Here is a 20214-nt window from a genome sequence, read left to right as displayed (position 1 = left end):
AAAACCATGCTGTGTCCTAGCTATAACTGAAGTCTTGTCTAGATGATCCTGCAGTGCTTCTTTCACCAGTGCCTCCATTAATTTTCCGGGAACAGAAGTTAAACTCACAGGTCTATAATTACTTGTGTCAGCCTTTGATCCCCCTTTGTGAATTGGGGTCACATTTGCACATCTCCAGTCAATGGGTACCTCCCCTGAGTCCAAGGAAGCTCTCATAATTATGGCTAAGGGTTTGCTTACCTCCTTTGCTGCCTCCTTTAATATAACTGGATAGATCCCATCCACCCCAGGTGCCTTTCTTGTGTTTATCTTCAACAATTTCTCCTCCACTTTGCTCTCAGTTATTACAAGATTCTCTAGCTTACTGCTAGAGTTGAATACACCTCTGGCATTCCCCTCGCTGAATAACTCCTCATGTGTGAATGTCGATGCAAAATATTCATTTAGTTTGTTAGCTACCCGAGCAGGGTCATCAACAGTTGACCCATCGATCTCAAGTGGACCAATCTGATTCATCCCCTTCCTTCTAGAGTTTACATAAGTAAAGAACTCTTTGCTGTTTTTCTTCGCATCCCTTGCCAAGGATCTCTCGTAATCTGCCTTCGCCTGCCTAACCTCCTTTGTAACTTGGTTACAGATCAACTTGTATCTATCATAGGCATCCGTGTCACGTGTTAATTTGTATGTATCCCATGCATTTTTCTTCTCTGCCATATGCCTCATTAGTTCATCTGACAACCATTTAGGCCTAAACCTTGAACAATATTTCTTAGTTGGTATGTAAAGCCTAGTAGCTTCCACGATAAGTTCTTTGAATGCTTCCCATTTTGAATTTGCTGTTGGCAATATCATCAGTTGATCCCACTGTATAGAATTTAAATACTGTCTCAGTCCATTGTAGTCGCCTTTACGAAAGCAATACCCCTTCCCTTTACCCCTAATGGTAGTTACCTCTTTGAGTAACTCCCACTTCAGCACACTGTGATCACTGCCACCAAGTGGTTCATTTATCTGCAGATTCTGAATGCATGAAGAATCACTACTGATAATCAAATCAAGAGTATTACTCCCTCTAGTTGCCTCCCGAACATGCTGATGTAGAAAACAATCATCCAATAAATCCACAAAAGCCTTGCTACTGTGTGAGTGACCAGCCCCCAAATTCCAGTCAATATCTGGGAAATTAAAATCCCCCATTATAAGACTCTCTGATTTACTGGCCCACTCTATTTCTCCGAACAGTTTCTTATTATACTCATCAGAGTCATTAGGCCTATAGCACACTCCTACTCTCAATTTTGATCTCCCAATGCTTATGTCACACCAAACTGACTCGACACTGCACTGTCCAGCGATGTCGACTGGCTTCACTTCCTTGGATTTTATGTGTTTCTTAATTAATAGCATAACCCCTCCTCCCTTCCTATCCTGTCTATCCTTTCTGTACACATTGTACTCCCCAAATTCCAGTTCTGCATTTCTTATATCTGTGTGACACCACGTCTCTGAAATCCCCACAATATCTGCCTTTGATGTTTTGAGCAATACCTCAAATTCATCAAATTTATTTACTAAACTCCTAGCATTGGTGTACACACAAGTATACATGCACCTGTTCTTTTTCTTAGCTACCCTAACACAACCCATGTGTTTACTTGTACCCCAATGATTCCCAGCAGTCTCTGAAATATCCTGCATCTTATTTTCCAGGCTGCGGCTCATTCCAATAGAAGCAGTGCAAGAATCACTTTCACCTCTGCCAGTGGCTACTGTTAATCTATTAGTCCTTGTATCCCCCCAATCTAGCAGTTTTCCGACCCACCTAACATTGCCTCGATAGCATCAGCAAACATTCTTGCACCCTTTCTATTTAAGTGTATCCCATCCCTGTAGAAGCAGTCTCTCCTGTTAACAAGTACAGACCAGGCTGAAAAAAATTCTACCCCTTGAGCCCTGCACAATCTTTCCAGGGCCGAATTGATTGACAGGGCTCTCATCATATACTCCCTCCTATCGTGTCTGGGCAGAATTGCAGACACTTTCAATTTCAACCCTAATTCACGGCTTTTTTTCATCAGTGACCTGTACTTGTCAAGTAATTCCGCCGGTCTCCTACTCTTAATGTCATTAGTGCCAACGTGTACAACTATATCACCTTTTGGGTAATTCAGAAATTTTTTTTCTTTCTTTTTGGCTGGTGCAGCATAAGCCTCAGGCTTCCTTACACCATATGATTAATAATAATATTCAATAAAATATTATGTGCTTTTAGGTAAGTACTATTAAAGTTAAAAAAAAAAACTACTATTGGTTGCAATTACTTTACCCATTAGTGATATACTCCAGAATTTATTATTTTTATAAAACTGATATTTTCTTCAGTTAATATCATCCCAAGAATATGAATTTTGTAGTGTCACTACTTTTTGTTAAAAAAAATAATAAAAAAAATTATAAATAAACATGTATTTTAGTATTTTAGACCCAAAAAATAATTTGAAACAGGCAAGTTACTATTAATTTTCTCTACACTGTACATACATAAAATTCTACTAAAGAGTGTAAGCTCTCAGGAGTAGCACTGAGAAATAATAATGTAAGGAAGCAAGCTCATAATAGTATCAAGAGAAAAAAAAAAAAAAAAAAAATTTCACACGTTCCATTTGCTCCCCCCATCTTTCATTCAAACTTCCTACTTGCACAACACTACAGAAAAACTGATTCAGTAGTAATGAATTATTTTCCTGATGGCAAATTTCTACATCCATTCCACAACTATAATGGCTGTTAATGGCAAATGGGGAGAGATAATTTGTAGACTAACTTTTGGTTAGGAAACATCTTGAATACTGCATACAGTATTCGAGAAAATCTTATAGGGTATGAATCTGTTAAAAAGAGTGCACAGAAGAGCAAACTAGATTAGTTGGGAACACTAAAGAATGTTGTTACCAAAAAAAAGACTTGTTCTGTAAACTGCAATGTCTGCAAATTAAACTGTGCAAGAGTCAATTGAATGTTTACTCTTTCTCAACCAACAAGCAAAAGGAAAAAAAATTTAATTTAAATTGAAAAAGGATAGTTGTAGAATAGATATGGAAATTTTCCTTCAGCCTAATAATAAAATTATGAATGAATGAATGGAATAAATCCATTTATTTGTCATAGGTTACACTGGTTCAATAGGGCCTAAGATCAGTTACTAATAGGCTCAGGAAAAATAACACATATTTTGAAAAGAGAAGTAATTGTTGTTTAGAATAAATTTTCTGTGTATACTCCGGCACGACAACCAAGTCAGTAGAGTTTACAATAAATCGTCAATATAAATATTTATCGTATTCAGTATTCACGGGCTTGAACTCCGGTTTACTCAAGGAATGCGTGCTATGCACTCTCGCTCCTGACCACTCGGCTACGTCGTATAGACAGTGATGCAACTGCGAATTTTGGTGTCTAAAGCCAAATGTCCAAAATGTACTTGCTTTTTTCATTAATATGAAAAAACTTTTTGCTCCACTGAAGTCCCATATCAAGAGTTTTTGTCAATATAATCTTTTCCAAAACAGACAATCACTTGTGTATGCATTCTAAATGGTCACAATTCTCTAAACCACTTAAAGAACTGTGGCTCACTGGAATGTGTTCTTTTAGAATGCATATGGATGAAAGCTGGGGGAAACGAAGGGGTCCTCTTACAAAGTATAATGAGCAATTGTGCAGAGAAATTCTTTGCCTTTAGCCAGCGGGTGGCTGATTGCTAGAATAAACTTCTATCTGTCGTTGTAGAAGTTGATAGCTTAAATATATTCAAGGCAGAACTTGACAGATATTTGGAGCAACTGGATGGGTGAAATAAGGGTTTTTTTTGTTTTTTTTTTTTTGGCTGATGCTATATAAGCTTGCTTTCTTGCATCATGTGCCTTTGCTAATGCTAATGCTAAAAAAATAGAGTGGACCAGTAAATCAGAGTGTCTTGTAATGGGGGATTTTAATTTCCCAGAGATTGACTGGAATTTGTGGTTTGGTCACTCACACACTAGCAAGGCTTTTGTGGATTTATTGGATGATTGTTTTCTAAATCAGCATGTTCGGGAGGCAACTAGAGGGAGCAATACTCTTGATTTGATTATCAGTAGTGATTCTTCATGCATTAAGAATCTGCAGATAAAGGAACGACTAGGTGGCAGTGATTTACTCAAAGAGGTAACTTCTATCACGGGTAAAGGGAAGGGTTTTTGTTTTCGTAATAGGTGACTACGGTGGTCTGAGACAGTATTTCAATTCTACATGGTGGGACCAACTGATGATGTTACCAACAGCAAATTCAAAATGGGAAGCATTCAAAGAAATAATTTTGGAAGCTACTAGGCTTTTCATACCAACTAAGAAATATTGTTCAAGATTTAGGCCTAAATGGATGTCAGATGAAATAATTAGACATGTGGCTAGAAGAAATATGCATGGATACATATAAATTAACAGGTGACACAGAAGCCTATGATAGATATAAGCTGGTCTGTAACCACGTCACAAAGGAGGTTAGGTAGGCAAAGGTAGATTACGAGAAATCTTTGCAAAGGATGCAAAGAAAAACAGCAAAGAGTTCCTTACTTATGTAAACTCCAGAAGGAAGGGTATGAATCAGATTAGCATTAGTAGAGGCATACAATGCAAGAAAGCAAGATTATGCAGCATCAGCCAATTAAAAAAAAAAAAAACCACTAGGTTCGTTCCAAATACCTGTCCAGCTCAGCCTTAAATTTATTTAGCCTATCAACTTCCACAACAAAAGATGGAAGACTGAATCAACCACCCACTGGCTAAAGGCAAACTTCCGCACATCAATCCTACAACTAGCCCTTCCTCAATTTGAATTTATGCCCTCTCAGGTGATTATTCTGAGCAAGAGGAAGAATCCATCGGCATTGAGCATGCTAAAAACATTCAAGGCTTTATACACCTCAACCAGATCACCTCGCAGTTGCCTAGTCTCCAGACACTGTAATCTGCAAAACGTAAGCCTTTCTTCGTAACAGCAACCCTTCGTTCCATCCACTAATCTTGTTGCCCTTCTCTGTGTTTGTTCCAACAGCTCTATATTCTTCTTAATATGAGGTCTCCAGACCTTTGTATACCAGGTGTGACCTGATCATTGCCTTATATAAGGGGATAATCACCTTCTTATCCCTGCTAGAAAAATTCCTGTATATCATTGACAAGACACCATGAGCTACTCTTGCAGACCGTCTGCACTACTCAGAAAACTTCATATCTGCCTGCATAATTACCCCCAGGTCCTTTTCATTCTCTACCACTGTCAGTGTAGTTCCACAGAGTTGATACGTTATTCTGGGGTTACAGCTTCCCATTTGTAGTACTTTACATTTGTCAATGTTAAACTTCATTTGCCACCTCTCAAGCCCATCTGCACAACTTTTCTAGATCCTGTTGCAGCAGTGTACTGTCATTCTTCGTATTGTCTGCAAACTTGGACATTAAACGTGATATACCATCATCAATATCATTTATAAATACAGAAAACAAGGGACCCAACACGGAACCCCGAGAGACTCCACTAATAACATTAGTCCACGAAGAGCAGGGTCCATTGATTACCACTCTCCATCTTCTTCCACTCAACCATCGCTTTTCCATAGCAGCAATTTTCCTCCAATGCCACACTGCTCCAATTTGTGCAGCAGTCTTCTATGTGCAACAGTATCAAAAGCCTCTCTAAGATCCAAATATATGATATCAAAGTTATTCCCTGCATTCAGTTCCTTTGTGGCCACATCATAGTATCCAATCAAATTGGTCAGACAAGACTTCCCCTTAACAAACCCATGCTATGTATGAGCTATAACTGAAGTCTTGTCTAGATGATCCTGCAGTGCTTCTTTAACCAGTGACTCCATAAATTTCCTGGAACAGAAGTTAAACTAACAGGTCTATAATTACTTGTGTCGCCCTTTGATCCTCTTTTGTGAATTGGGGTCACATTTGCACATCTACAGTCCATGGATACCTCCCCTGAGTCCAAGGAAGCTCTAATAATTATGACTAAGGGTTTGCTTACTTCCTTTGCTGCCTCCTTTAATATAACTGGATAGATCCCATCCACCTCGGATGCCTTTTTTATGTTTATCATCAATTTCTCCTCTACTACTTTCCTCTCATTACAAAATCATCTAGCTCACTGCCAGAGTTTAATTCACCTCTGGCATTCCACTCCCTGAATAACTCCTCATGTGTGAATGTAGATGCAAAATACTCATTTAGTTTGTTAGCCACCTGAGCAGGATTATCAACAGTTTAATCATCAATATCCAGTGTACCAATCTGATTCACCCTTTCCTTCTAGAGGTTTACATAAGTAAGGAATTCTTCTCTGTTTTTCTTTGCATCCTTTGCTAAAGATTTCTGATGATCTGCCTTTGCATGCCTAATCTCCTTTGTGACTTGGTTACAGACCAGCTTATATCTATCATAGGCTTCCATGTCACCCATTAATTTATATGTATTCCATGCAATTTTCTTCTCTGCCACATGTCCCATAAGTTCATCTGACATCCATTTAGGTCTAAAGTCTATGTAAAGCCTAGTAGCTTCCAAGATTAATTCTTTGAATGCCTCCCATTTTGAATTTGCTGTTGGTAACATCATCAGGTGGTCCCACCTTACAGAATTTAAATACTGTCTCAGACCACCGTAGTCGCCTTTACAAAAGCAAAAACCTTTCCCTTCACCCCTGATGGTATTTACCTCTGAGCAAATCTCACTTCCACTTGAATAGTCCACTTTCATTAGTCCACTTGCTATCGATGGTTCTACTGTTGATGATCCTGCCGAGGTAGCTAACAAACTAAATGAATATTTTGCATCTACATTCACACATAAGGAGTTATTATTATTATTATAATTAGCCATATGGTGCAAAGAAGCTTGAAGCTTTTGCTGCACCAGCCAAAGAAAGGAAAAAAAAAAGTGTGTGTGTGTCAGAAGTAGAAGGGAATCACCAAGAAAGAGAAGAACTAAGTTCTTCATAATTTCAACATTTTATAAAGGACAACCTGAGACGAGGTGGTGCACCTCTTCCTTGGGCAAATTTTAAATTTAATTACAGGTTTTAATAATCCCTACTCTATTTATTTTTAAATTCCATTTCTATGTGATTTAATTGAATTTCCACAACTTTGCCTTAAACACCATACAACTAAGCAGATTATTTGAGGTGAGTACCTTCAGTTAAGCTGTATTACTATTATTCTCTTTATGATCACAAAGAGAAGACGGACTTCAAAATTAAAGAAAAGGAAAAATCAATGAACTTTCATATTGGAATATTAATTCTATGATTTGAACAAATGCATAGCACTGTACTTCTATGACTAATGTCATGAATGGAATTCAAATCTCATAATTAAAATAAATACAAAGTGAAAGAAATAAATCATTCCACTATTTTAACCTTCACTCACTCTTGCCTTCAATTGTAGCAAGGGCATTCGCATGGTGTCTATTTAATCCCTTTTTCATTTCAATATAAAAAATTAATTTTTGGCTTTTTTACTTAACTGAACACAGTGGTGTATTATAATATGTCCAAAATATCGAACGAAAATAAATCGGAGAAACTAACAATAAGGTTTTATCGTACTTTTTTTTCGAATTTCAAATAACGGTCCATTAAGAAGTTCTATCAATCAACTAAGGAATGAGTAACCTAAATAGTGATATCATCTTTATCCTTTCCTACAACTCGAGAAAAAAATTTTTGCAGTCATTTCCCATAATTATGTATAGCTAGGAAAGGTACAAAAACTAATATTAGTGTTATTGGCAATAATGAAATGATGCCAGAAAGCAAATCAATAGAACATCATGGGGAGGAAAAAAAAACCTTTTACCACCTCATTTGTCCATCCCTTCTAATAATTGATGCTGCATAAGCTTGCTTTCTTGCATCCTGTGTCTCTACTAATGCTAATTTCCCCAATTCTTCTTTAAAGCACACTTCCTTGGAGTCAGGGGAGGTACCCACAGACCGGAGATGTGCAAATGTCACCCCAATTCACAAAGGAGGATCAAAGGCTGACACAAGTAATTATAGACCTGTGAGTTTAACTTCTGTTCCAGGAAAATTAATGGAGGCACTAATTAAAGAACCAGTTAATGGCAGAGAAGAAACATGCATGGGATACATACAAATTAACACATGACACAGAAGCCTATGATAGATACAAGTTGATCTGTAACCAAGTTACAAAGGAGGTTAGGCAGGCGAAGGCAGATTACGAGAAATCTTTAGCAAGGGATGCAAAGAAAAACAGCAAAGAGTTCTTTACTACTTATGTAAACTCTAGAAGGAAGGGGATGAATCAGATTGGTCCACTTGATATCAATGGGTCAACTGTTGATGATCCTGCTCAGGCAGCTAACAAACTAAATGAATATTTTGCATCGACATTCACACATGAGGAGTTATTTAGCGAGGGGAAATCCAGAGGTGTATTCAACTCTAGCAGTAAGCTAGAGAATCTTGTAATAACTGAGAGTAAAGTGGAGGAGAAACTGTTGAAGATAAACGCAAGAAAGGCACCCGGGGTGGATGGGATCTATCCAGTTATATTAAAGGAGGCAGCAAAGGAAGTAAGCAAACCCTTAGCCATAATTATGAGAGCTTCCTTGGACTCAGGGGAGGTACCCACAGACTGGAGAAGTGCAAATGTCACCGCAATTCACAAAGGAGGATCAAAGGCTGACACAAGTAATTATAGACCTGTGAGTTTAACTTCTGTTCCAGGAAAATTAATGGAGGCACTAGTTAAAGAAGCACTGCAGGATCATTTAGACAAGACTTCAGCTATAGCTCGGACACAGCATGGTTTTGTTAAGGGGAAGTCTTGCCTGACCAATTTGATTGGATACTATGATACAGTCACAAAGGAACTGGATGCAGGGAATAACTTTGATATTATATACTTGGATCTTAGAAAGGCTTTTGATACTGTTGCACATGGAAGACTGCTGCACAAATTGGAGCAGTGTGGCATTGGAGGCAAATTGCTGCTGTGGATAAAGGGGTGGCTGAGGGGGAGAAGACAGAGAGTGGTAATCAATGGACACTGCTCGTTGTGGACTAATGTTATTAGTGGAGTCCCTCAGGGCTCAGTGTTGGGTCCATTATTGTTTTCTGTATTCACAAATGATATTGATGAGGGTATATCAAGCTTAATGTCGAAGTTTGCAGACGATACAAAGGTAGGCAGGGTTGTCAAGGACACTACTGACATTATGCTGCTGCAACAGGATCTAGAAAGGTTGAGCAGATGGGCTGAGAGGTGGCAAATGAAGTTTAACATTGACAAATGTAAAGTACTACACATGGAAAATAGCAACCCCAGAGCAACGTATCAACTCTATGGTACTACACTGACAGTGGTAGAGAATGAAAGGGACCTGGGGGGTGGTTGTGCAGGCAAATATGAAGTTCTCTGAGCAGTGCAGACGGGCTGCAAGAGTAGCTCATGGTGTATTGTCAATGATATATAGGAATTTTTCTAGCAGGGATAAGGAGGTGATTATTCCCTTGTATAAGGCAATGGTCAGGCCACACCTAGAGTACTGTATACAGGTCTGGAGGCCTCATTTCAAGAAGGATGTAGAGCTGCTGGAACGAGTACAGAGTAGGGCAACAAACAAGATTAATGAATGGAACAAAGGGGTGCTCTTATGAAGAAAGGCTTAAGTTTTGCAAATTACAGTGTCTGGAGACTAGGCACCAGCAAGGTGATCTGATAGAGGTGTATAAAGCCTTGAATGGTTTGAGCATGCTCAATGCTGATGGGATTCTTCCTCTTGCTCAGAATAATCACCTGAGAGGGCATAAATTCAAATTGAGGAAAGACAGATGTAGGATAGACGTGCGGAAATTTGCCTTTAACCAGCGGGTGGTTGGTTGGTGGAACAGACTTCCATTCCTTGTCGTGGAAGTTGATAGCCTAAATAAGTTTAAGGCTCAGCTGGACAGGTATTTTGAACGAACAGAGGGGTGAAGTGGAAGTGGTTTTTTTTTTTTTTTTTTTGGCTGATGTTGCATAAGCTTGCTTTCTTGTATCAAATGCCTCTACTAATGCTAATGTCAGGATTGGCACACATCTGACTTTGCAAGTTAATATAAAATAAATAAATTCAAGTGAACAAGTTTTTGCACAGCAATTTTGTTAAATCTGGATGTGTTTATTCTGAAGTTTGTCCTGATCCAATTTCTTTTTGAGATACTCACAGACTTATCAATTTATGCATATCCAAATTAAATGTAGTTTCTGTACAAATTTCAGCAACTGCACATTTTGAAGTGTTTGCATTAGTAAACTTTATGGTACAATAGATGTTTTGAAACTGTGGTTTGTGAGTAACTTAAAGGGGAGGAATTGCAAAATTTTGCCTCAAGTTTTAAATATGACTGTTTTCTTCTTTATTTATTTTATTATAAGATTTTATTTATAATAAATGAAATATATTTTATTTATTTTATTATAAAATAAAAGTTTTAATTTATAGATTATTTATAAAATAAACTTTAATTTAAATTATTGTAACTCAAACAAAATCACAGTTTTATTTATGGGGAGGGGGGGTTCATCAAACTTATCCCAGATCTACAAGTTAGCATTAGCATTAGCATTAGCATTAGTAGAGGCATATGATGCAAGAAAGCAAGCTTATTCAGCATCAGCCAAAAAAAAAGAAAAAAAAAAACAACCACTACTCCCATTTCACCCCTCAATTCGTTCGAAATACCTGTCCAGCTGAGCCTTAAATTTGTTTAGGCTATCAACTTCAACAACAAGCGATGGAAGTCTATTCCACAAACCAACTACCCGCTGGCTAAAGGCGAATTTCCGCACATCTATCCGACATCCGTCCTTCCTCAATTTGAATTTATGCCCTCTCAGGTGATTATTCTGAGCAAGAGGAAGAATTCCATCGGCATTGAGCATGCTCAAGCCATTCAAAGCCTTGTACACCTCTATCAGATCACCTCGGCGATGCCTAGTCTCCAGGCTCTGTAATTTGCAAAACTTAAGCCTTTCTTCGTAAGAGCAACCCTTTGTTCCATTCACTAATCTTGTTGCCCTTCTCTGTACTCGTTCCAGCAGCTCTACATCCTTCTTGAAATGAGGCCTCCAGACCTGTATACAGTACTCAAGGTGTGGCCTGACCAATGCCTTATACAAGGGAATAATCACATCCCTGTCCCTGCTAGAAAAATTCCTGTATATCATTGACAAGACACCATGAGCTACTCTTGCAGCTCGTCTGCACTGCTCAGAGAACTTCATATCTGCCTGCACAATTACCCCCAGGTCCTTTTCATTCTCTACCACTGTCAGCGTAGTACCACAGAGTTGATACGTTGATCTGGGGTTACTGTTTCCCATATGTAGTACTTTACATTTGTCAATGTTAAACTTCATTTGCCACCTCTCAGCCCATCTGCTCAACCTTTCCAGATCCTGTTGCAGCAGCATAGTATCAGTAGTGTCCTTAACAACCCTGCCAACCTTTGTATCGTCTGCAAACTTGGACATTAAGCCTGATACACCATCATCAATATCATTTATAAATACAGAAAACAACAATGGACCCAACACTGAACCCTGAGGAACTCCACTAATAACATTAGTCCACGTTGAGCAGTGTCCATTGATTACCACTCTCTGTCTTCTGCCACTCAACCATCCCTTTATCCATAGCAGCAATTTGCCTCGAATGCCACACTTCTCCAATTTGTGCAGCAGTCTTCCATGCGCAACAGTATCAAAAGCCTTTCTAAGATCCAAATATATAATATCAAAGTTATTCCCTGCATCCAGTTCTTTTGTGACTACATCATAGTATCCAATCAAATTGGTCAGACAAGACCTGCCCTTAACAAACCCATGCTGTGTCTGAGCTATAACTGAATTCTTGTCCAGATGATCCTGCAGTGCTTCTTTAACCAGTGCCTCCATTAATTTTCCTGGAACCGAAGTTAAACTAACAGGTCTATAATTACTTGTGTCAGCCTTTGATCCTCCTTTGTGAATTGGGGTCACATTTGCACATCTCCAGTCCATGGGTACCTCCCCTGAGTCCAAAGAAGCTCTCATAATTATGGCTAGGGGTTTGCTTACTTCCTTTGCTGCCTCCTTTAATATAACTGGATAGATCCCATCCACCCCGGGTGCCTTTTTTATGTTTATCCTCAACAATTTCTCCTCCACTTTCCTCTCAGTTATTAGAAAATCATCTAGCTCACTGCCAATGTTTACTTCACCTACGACATTCCCCTTCCTGAATAACTCCTCATGTGTGAATGTAGATGCAAAATACTCGTTTAGATTGTTAGCCACCTGAGCTGGATCCTCAACTGTTGAACCATCAACATCCAGTGGACCAATCTGATTCATCCCTTTCCTTCTTGAGTTTAAATAGGTAAAGAACTCTTTTCTGTTTTTCTTTGCATCCTTTGCCAAGGATTTCTCATAATCTGCCTTTGCCTGCCTAATCTCCTTTGTGACTTGGTTACAGACCAACTTATATCTATCATAGGCTTCCACGTCACCCATTAATTTGTATGTATCCCATGCATTTTTCTTCCCTGCCATATGTCTCATTAGTTCATCTGACAACCATTTAGGCCTGAACCTTGAACAATATTTCTTGGTTGGTATGTAAAGCCTGGTAGCTTCCAAGATTAGTTCCTTGAATGCTTCCCATTTTGAATTTGCTGTTGGTAACATCATCAGTTGGTCCCACTGTATAGAATTTAAATACTGTCTCAGACCAGCATAGTCTCCTTTACGAAAGCAAAAACCCTTCCCTTTACCTCTGATGGTAGTTACCTCCTTGAGTAAATCCCACTTCAGCACACTGTGATCACTGCCACCCAGTGGTTCATTTATCTGCAGATTCCTAATGCATGAAGAATCACTACTGATAATCAGATCAAGAGTATTACTCCCTCTAGTTGCCTCCCGAACATGCTGGTGTAGAAAACAATCATCCAATAAATCCACAAAAGCCTTGCTAGTGTGTGAGTGACCAACCCACAAATTCCAGTCAATATCTGGGAAATTAAAATCCCCCATTATAAGACTCTCAGATTTACTGGCCCACTCTATTTCCCTGTACAGTATCTTATTATACTCATCAGAGTCATTAGGCCTATAGCACACTCCTACTCTCAATTTTGATTTACCTATGCTTATGTCACACCAAACTGACTCAACACTGCACTGTCCAGCAATGTCAACTGGCTTCACTTCCTTGGATTTTATGTGTTTTTTAACTAATAGCATAACCCCTCCTCCCTTCCTATCCTGTCTATCCTTCCTGTAGACGTTGTACTCCCCAAATTCCAGTTCTGCATTCCTTATATCTGTGTGACACCACGTCTCTGATATCCCAACAATATCTGCCTTTGATGTTTTGAGTAATACCTCAAATTCATCAAATTTATTTACTAAACTCCTAGCATTAGTGTACACGCAAGTATACATGCACCTGTTTCTATTCTTAGCTACCCTAACACAACCCATGTGTTTACTTGTACCGCAATGACTTCCAGCAGTCTCTGAAATATCCTGCATCTTGTTTTTCAGGCTTCTGCTCATTCCAATAGAAGCAGTGCAAGAATCTCTTTCACCTCTGCCCGTGGCTACTGTTAATCCATTAGTCTTTGTCTCCCCCCAAGCTAGCAGTTTTCCGACCCACCTAACACTGCCTCGATAGCATCAGCAAATATTCTTGCACCCTTTCTATTTAAGTGTATCCCATCCCTGTAGAAGCAATCTCTCCTGTTAACAAGTACAGTCCAGGCTGAAAAAAATTCTACCCCTTCAGCCTTGCACAATCTTTCCAGGGCCGAATTGATCGACAAGGCTCTCATCATATACTCCCTCCTATCGTGTCTGGGCAGAATTGCAGACACTTTCAAATTCAACCCTACATCACGGCTTTTTTTCAACAGTGACCTGTACTTGTTAAGTAATTCCGCTGGTCTCCTACTCTTAATATCATTAGTGCCAACGTGTACAACTATATCACCTTTTGTGCCCTTAAAAGATGATATCTGCTCTACAACGTCATCAACCTTTGCCCCTGGCAGACATACCCTGGTCCTGTTCCACCTATCCTTTTTACAAAGCATGTTCCCCGTTTCCCTGACAATTGAGTCACCAACAACTACTAGTTCCTGTTGGACCAGCGCATTCTGCCTTGGGGGCTGCCTCTGTGTTGCAGAAGTTGTTCACAAGGGTCATTACTAAGAAAGAATACTTGATGAGAATCAACCAAAAAAGCAAGCTGGCTTTAGGACAGGATTCTCAACTATAGATCACCTTCACAAAATATCACAGCTAATGGAGAAAGAAAATGAATATAATTATGAATGAATATAATACCAATGAATATAATGCAAATGAATATAATACCATTATGCGTGGGATTTATAGATTATGAAAAGATTCAGAGAAGGGAATAGCAGAGGTGTATTAAACTCTGACAGTAAGCTAGATAATCTTGTAATAACTGAGTAAGGTGGAGGAGAAATTGTTGAATATAAACATAAGAAAGGCACCTGGGGTGGATGGGATCTATCCAGTTATATTAAAGGAGCCAGCAAAGGAAGTAACCAAAACCTTAGCCATAATTATGAGAGCTTCCTTGGACTCAGGGAAAGTACCCATGGACTGGAAATGTGCAAATGTGACCCGAATCCACAAAGGAGGATCAAAGAGGGAGACAGGTAATTACAGATCTGTTAGTTTACCTTCTGTTACAGGGAAATTAATGGAGGCACTAATTAAAGAAACACTGCAGGATCATCTAGACAAGACTTCAGTTATAGCTCGGACACAGCATGGGTTTGTTAAAGGGGAAGTCTTGTCTGACCAAGTTGATTGGATACTATGATGTGGTCACAAAGGAACTGAATGCAGGGAATAACTTTGATATCATATATTTGGATCTTAGAAAGGCTTTTGATACTGTTGCACATGGAAGACTGCTACACAAATTGGAGCAGTGTGACATTGGAGGCAAATTGCTGCTATGGATAAAGGGGTGGTTGAGTGGAAGAAGACAGAGTGGTAATCAATGGACACTGCTCTTCGTGGACTAATGTTATTAGTGGAGACCCTTGGGGTTCAGTGTTGGGTTCATTGTTGTTTTCTGTATTTATAAATGATATTGATGATGGTATATCACGTTTAATGTCCAGGTTCGCAGACAATACGAAGAATGACAATAAGCTGCTGCAACAGGATCTAGAAAAAAGTTGTGTAGATGGCCTTGAGAGGTGGTAAATGAAGTTTAACATTGACAAATGTAAAGTACTACATATGGGAAGCAGTAACCCCAGAGTAACATATCAATTCTGTGGTACTACACTGACAGTGGTAGAGAATGAAAAGGACCTTGGGGTAATTGTGCAGGCAGATATGAAGTTTTCTGAGCAGTGCTGATGGTCTGCAAGAGTCATGGTGTCTTGTCAACAATATACAGGAATTTTTCTAGAAGGGATAAGGAGGTGAATATCCCCTTGTATAAGGCAATGATCAAGCCACACTTGGTATACAGGTCTGGAGGCCACATTTTAAGAAGGATGTAGAGCTGTTGGAACGAGTACAGAGAAGGGCAACAACATTAGTGAATGGAACAAAGGGTTGCTCTTACGAAGAAAGGCAAGGCACCCGTGAGGTGATCGGATTGAGGTGTATAAAGTCATAAATGGTTTGAGCATTCTCAATGCTGATGGGATTCTTCCTCTTGCTCAGAATAATCGTCTGAGAGGGCATAAATTCAAATTGAGAAAAGACAGTTGTAGGTTGATGTGCGGAAGTTTGCCTTTAGCCAGCGGGTGTTTGATTGCTGGAACAAACTTCTATCTGTCGTAGAAGTTTGATAGCTTGAACAGATTCAAGGCAGAACTAGACAGACATTTGGAGCGAATGGAGGGATGAAATGAGAAGGGGGTGTGTGTGTGTGTTTTTTTTTTTTTTTTGTTTATTGGCTGATGCTATATAAGCTTGCTTTCTTGCATCATGTGCCCTTACTATTGCTAATGCTAAAAATATGCTAAAGAAAGGCTTAAGTCTGTAAATTGCAGCATCTGGAGACTAGGCACCTGTAAGGTGATCTGATTGAAATATATAAGGCCTTGAATGGGTTGAGCAGGCTCAATGCTGATGGGATTCTTCCTCTTGTCCAGATTAATTGCCCGAGTGGACATAAATTCAAATTGAAGAGAAAAATTATAGAATAGATGTGCGGAATTTTGCCTTTAGCCATTGGGTAGTTGATTGCTGGAACAAACTTCCATTTGTTGTTGTGAAAATTGATAGCTTAAATAAATTCAAGGAACAACTGGATAAACGTTTAGAGCAAATGGATGTGTGAAATGGGATTATTTTTGTTTTCCGCTGGTGCTGTATAAGCTTGCTTTCTTGCATCGTATGCCTCTGCTAATGCTGCTGTGTTGATCTTTAGAAACAATTTAAACTTCTAAAAAACATTGATTGAAGTGTAAGCATGTTCAAGCAGGTTTACTCTTTAGTGAAAAATGTTTTTAAGAGGATTTTAGTAATAATAATTGGTGAAATGTTCCCCTAGTCTAATACTTCATGTAAAGAAAATCTGAGTAATCCATGGCTTATTATCAATGAGTGGCTAACCTTGTTCACAAACAGCAATAGACAATTTCACAAATTTCTCAATTTCAGTAAAATTGCTTTGGAGCACTGTAATTGAGAAACTTACACAGACATAATAATTATTATCATTAAATCCATTTATTTGTCATAGGTTACACTGGCACAATATGGCCTAAGGTGCTGATGACCATAAATCAAACAAAATGCAAATTTTCCAGCAGCCATGCCTGTTTATCTTCGTGGCAACTTCCACAGAAATTCCCCATTGCGGCAATTAAATTAAGTTGACATGATGCATTTTTAACAGATTACAAAATTATTAAAAAAAAATCTGCAAAACTGAATACGCAGCGAATTCACATCTGGTGAGTTTGGGCTTGGCACACCCAGGGTCCTGAACTGGATATCACCATTCTTCTTTTTCTTGGCAATTGTTTTTAAATGGTAAAACAAAGTCCAGTGCACAAAGCTCAGTGTATGACTTATCAAACAGAGCACAACATATACTTACTAGTATGATATCTATATATTCTTGAAAATATAAGAAGCGATTCACAGTGAAATATCGTTAAAATACTTTTAACAAGTACTTTTAACATTAACTAGATTTTACTTACTGTTGTCTGATGATGTAAGTATCCTAAGGCAAAAACATATTTATTTTACTATGTAGCGGTGTCCAATCATTGCTTCAAATTTTCTCAGCTCTGCATTTAGATGCAACATAGATTCATGCTGTTACAAATTTTTCCAAAATTTTCACATCTTAGAGACACGAAGAAATGGTGATGCTGAATAGTCTCTTAAAGCCACATGATAACACAAAGTAATCTTATTGTAAATGTGCTTAATCCAAGAAAAGGAAGAGAAGAGTAACATACTACTCTCTCTCTCTCTCTCTCTCTCGGGGAAACGCGAAAATTTTTTTGACTGGTGCAGCATAAGCCTCAGGCTTACTTGCACTATATGGCTAATAATACTACTAATTTTTGGAGTAGTAATGAGTGTCACCTTCGAACAGTAGGGCGTTGTTAAAATGGAAGCCTAAAAGCGACCACTTTCCGTATAAGCTCTTAGGGGCAGTAACACAACACTTAAGTTTTAAACAGTCATTTTTCAATCTTCTGTATATGTTTCAAGCATATGTGCTACTGGCTGCCGACATAGTGTTATACATAATGACATAGTTGTACTTCCCGTTCGTTGACTAATACGCTGAACGTTTATAAGGTTATAATGGATCTTTGGTTAGAGATCGGGAGTAAACTGAGACACCAAAGCCAGCAATGTAGCTGAAAAGTTTTTAAATGGTAAAACAAAGTCCAATGCACACAGCTCGGTGTATGACTTATCAAACAGAGTACAACATATACTTACCAGTATGATATCTATATATTCTTGAAAATATAAGAAGCGATTCGCAGTGAAATATCGTTAAAATATTACAAGTACTTTTAACATTAACTAGATTTTACTTACTGTTGTCTGATGATGTAAGTATCCTAAGGCGAAAACATATTTATTCTACTATTTAGCGGTGTCCAATCATCGCTTCAAATTATCTCAGCTCTGCATTTAGAGGCAACACAGATTCCTGCTGTTACAAATTTTTCCAAAATTTTCACATCTTAGAGCCACGAAGAAATGGTGATGTTGAATAGTCTCTTAAAGCCACATTATAACACAAAGTAATCTTATTGTAAAGTTGCTTAAATTGCAAAAATTTAAAAAACATGTAATCAACTCTACGTCCATTTAAAAATACCAAAGCTCAGAGACCTGAAAAGAATTAACCCACTGTAACGTGGAATAGAAGCAGAGAGAGATCGAGGCTAGACAGCAATAACATACTACTCTGTGGCAAGAACGATAGTAAGGTAGCTTTAATGGCCCATAGATCTACAGCAGTATCTATAGCATTGCCGAAGCATCAGCAAAAAAAAAAAAAAAAAAAAAATCATTTTGTCTATCTCCTCTAACCTTTTTTTCTTATCTAATCCTCCAAATTTCCCCAACACCAAGTTGAAATTATTACAAATGTCAGTTACTCTGAATGCAAATTTCTGTACATCTATTATGCAATTGTTCTTTTCCAATTTAAACTAATTCTTTTACGTGTCATCTGAGGAAGTGTAAAAGATGTCATCAGTATATTCCTTTACTTCCATATGGGAATTTACACACAAGTGCATAATTTCCACAGTTTACAGAATCTAAGCCTTTCTTCATAAGTATAACTTTTTGCACCACAGATCAATGATGGCTCGAGGTATTTTCCAGAGGAAAAACTACAGTACTCAGCTTGTTAGTAGCTGCCCAAGCAAAAAGATCAGATAGGACCATGTTGGCGAGGGATTCGTGATCCGAGCGAGATTTGCCTGAGAAAATGAGAGTCAAATCGTGAGCGTGTGCTATTGCATGTGTCTTTTCAAAACTATAAAGTAACCAACTGTCTAGGACTATATTCCAAATGAGAGGTCCCAAGACAGAACCTTGAGGACACCCTCTGGAGATTTTTCTGGTTTAGAGACTGCTGTTTTGAGATGACTGATATATCTGTCTAGCTTCTCATTACATGGAAAAGTCATCGGGAGCAATTGGCTTGAGGAGTCCATTGAGTGCAGTTTCCCACCACAAGGAGTTGAAAGCGTCCTCGAAGATCTCAATGTGATAGACGACTTCAGAGGCGGACTGAGTCAAAAATTCTTACCGGGGAAAACTTGTAGCGGCCTCATACTAGAGTTCATGGCCATATACACTGACGAGCAAAAACATTATGACTACCTACCTAATATGATGTTGCTCCTTCACATGCATCCAAAACAGCTCGTACCCAGCGAGGCATGGACGCTACAAGATTTCTAAATGTGTCTTGTGGTATCTAGTACTAACGTAACCAGCAGATCCTCTAAATCCTGTAAGGTCCATGGTTGAGATGCTGCAGATCAGAGTTGCTGTCTGAACACAAACAATAGATGCTCGATGGGATTCATGTCTGAGGAATTTGGAGGCCAGGGCAACACCTGGAAGTCTTCCTCATGTTCCGTGAACCAGTCTCGAACAATCCGGGCGGTATGGCATGGCGCATTATCCTGTTAAAAGATGGCACCGCCAAAAGGGAAGACCTTTGCCATGAAAGGGTGTACCTGTCAGCAATGATGTTTAGGAAAAGTGTGTTTGAGGTCAAACGGTACCAGAGGTTTCTCCCATCTCCACGTAGTTTATATTGCCAGGTGATACAGTACGCTGTAAAGACCAGAGTAATGTGGTGTTTTGTACCATTGTTCTTCTGGCCATTTAGCCGCCGGACCGCCGCTGAGACCCGACGTTGCCCAACTTTCGCCCTGTGGAGTTAGTCCAGGTACTACCCAGTGTTCTAAGTTCACTCTGGCAGGTCCTACCACATAGTTTCCTGAGATATCAGGACGTAAAAAAAAAAAGAAGAAAACGCACGCGCGTAGTTTAAATTCGATTGCATGGGGATGGTGCTGAGCATGAAAAGAGACCATTG

General features: G+C 38.8%; 1 protein-coding gene across 1 annotated transcript in view; it reads right to left on the bottom strand.

The window, feature by feature from the left end:
• LOC150080781 (uncharacterized) overlaps positions 1-17507 on the bottom strand; it is a 76638-nt gene extending 59131 nt beyond the window's left edge. Inside the window, exon 1 of the mRNA XM_090381251.1 lies at positions 17321-17507. The gene's annotated coding sequence lies outside the window, so the exon portion shown is untranslated. The remainder of the gene's footprint in view (positions 1-17320) is intronic.
• Between the last annotated feature and the right edge of the window lie 2707 nt (positions 17508-20214).

The sequence above is a fragment of the Mastigoproctus giganteus genome, chromosome 9, assembly GCF_048544385.1.
Source record: "Mastigoproctus giganteus isolate SK-2022 chromosome 9, ASM4854438v1, whole genome shotgun sequence".
Lineage (NCBI taxonomy): Eukaryota > Metazoa > Arthropoda > Arachnida > Uropygi > Thelyphonidae > Mastigoproctus > Mastigoproctus giganteus.
Note: the sequence above shows the minus strand (reverse complement) of the source record. Positions and strands in the feature narration are given on the sequence as shown.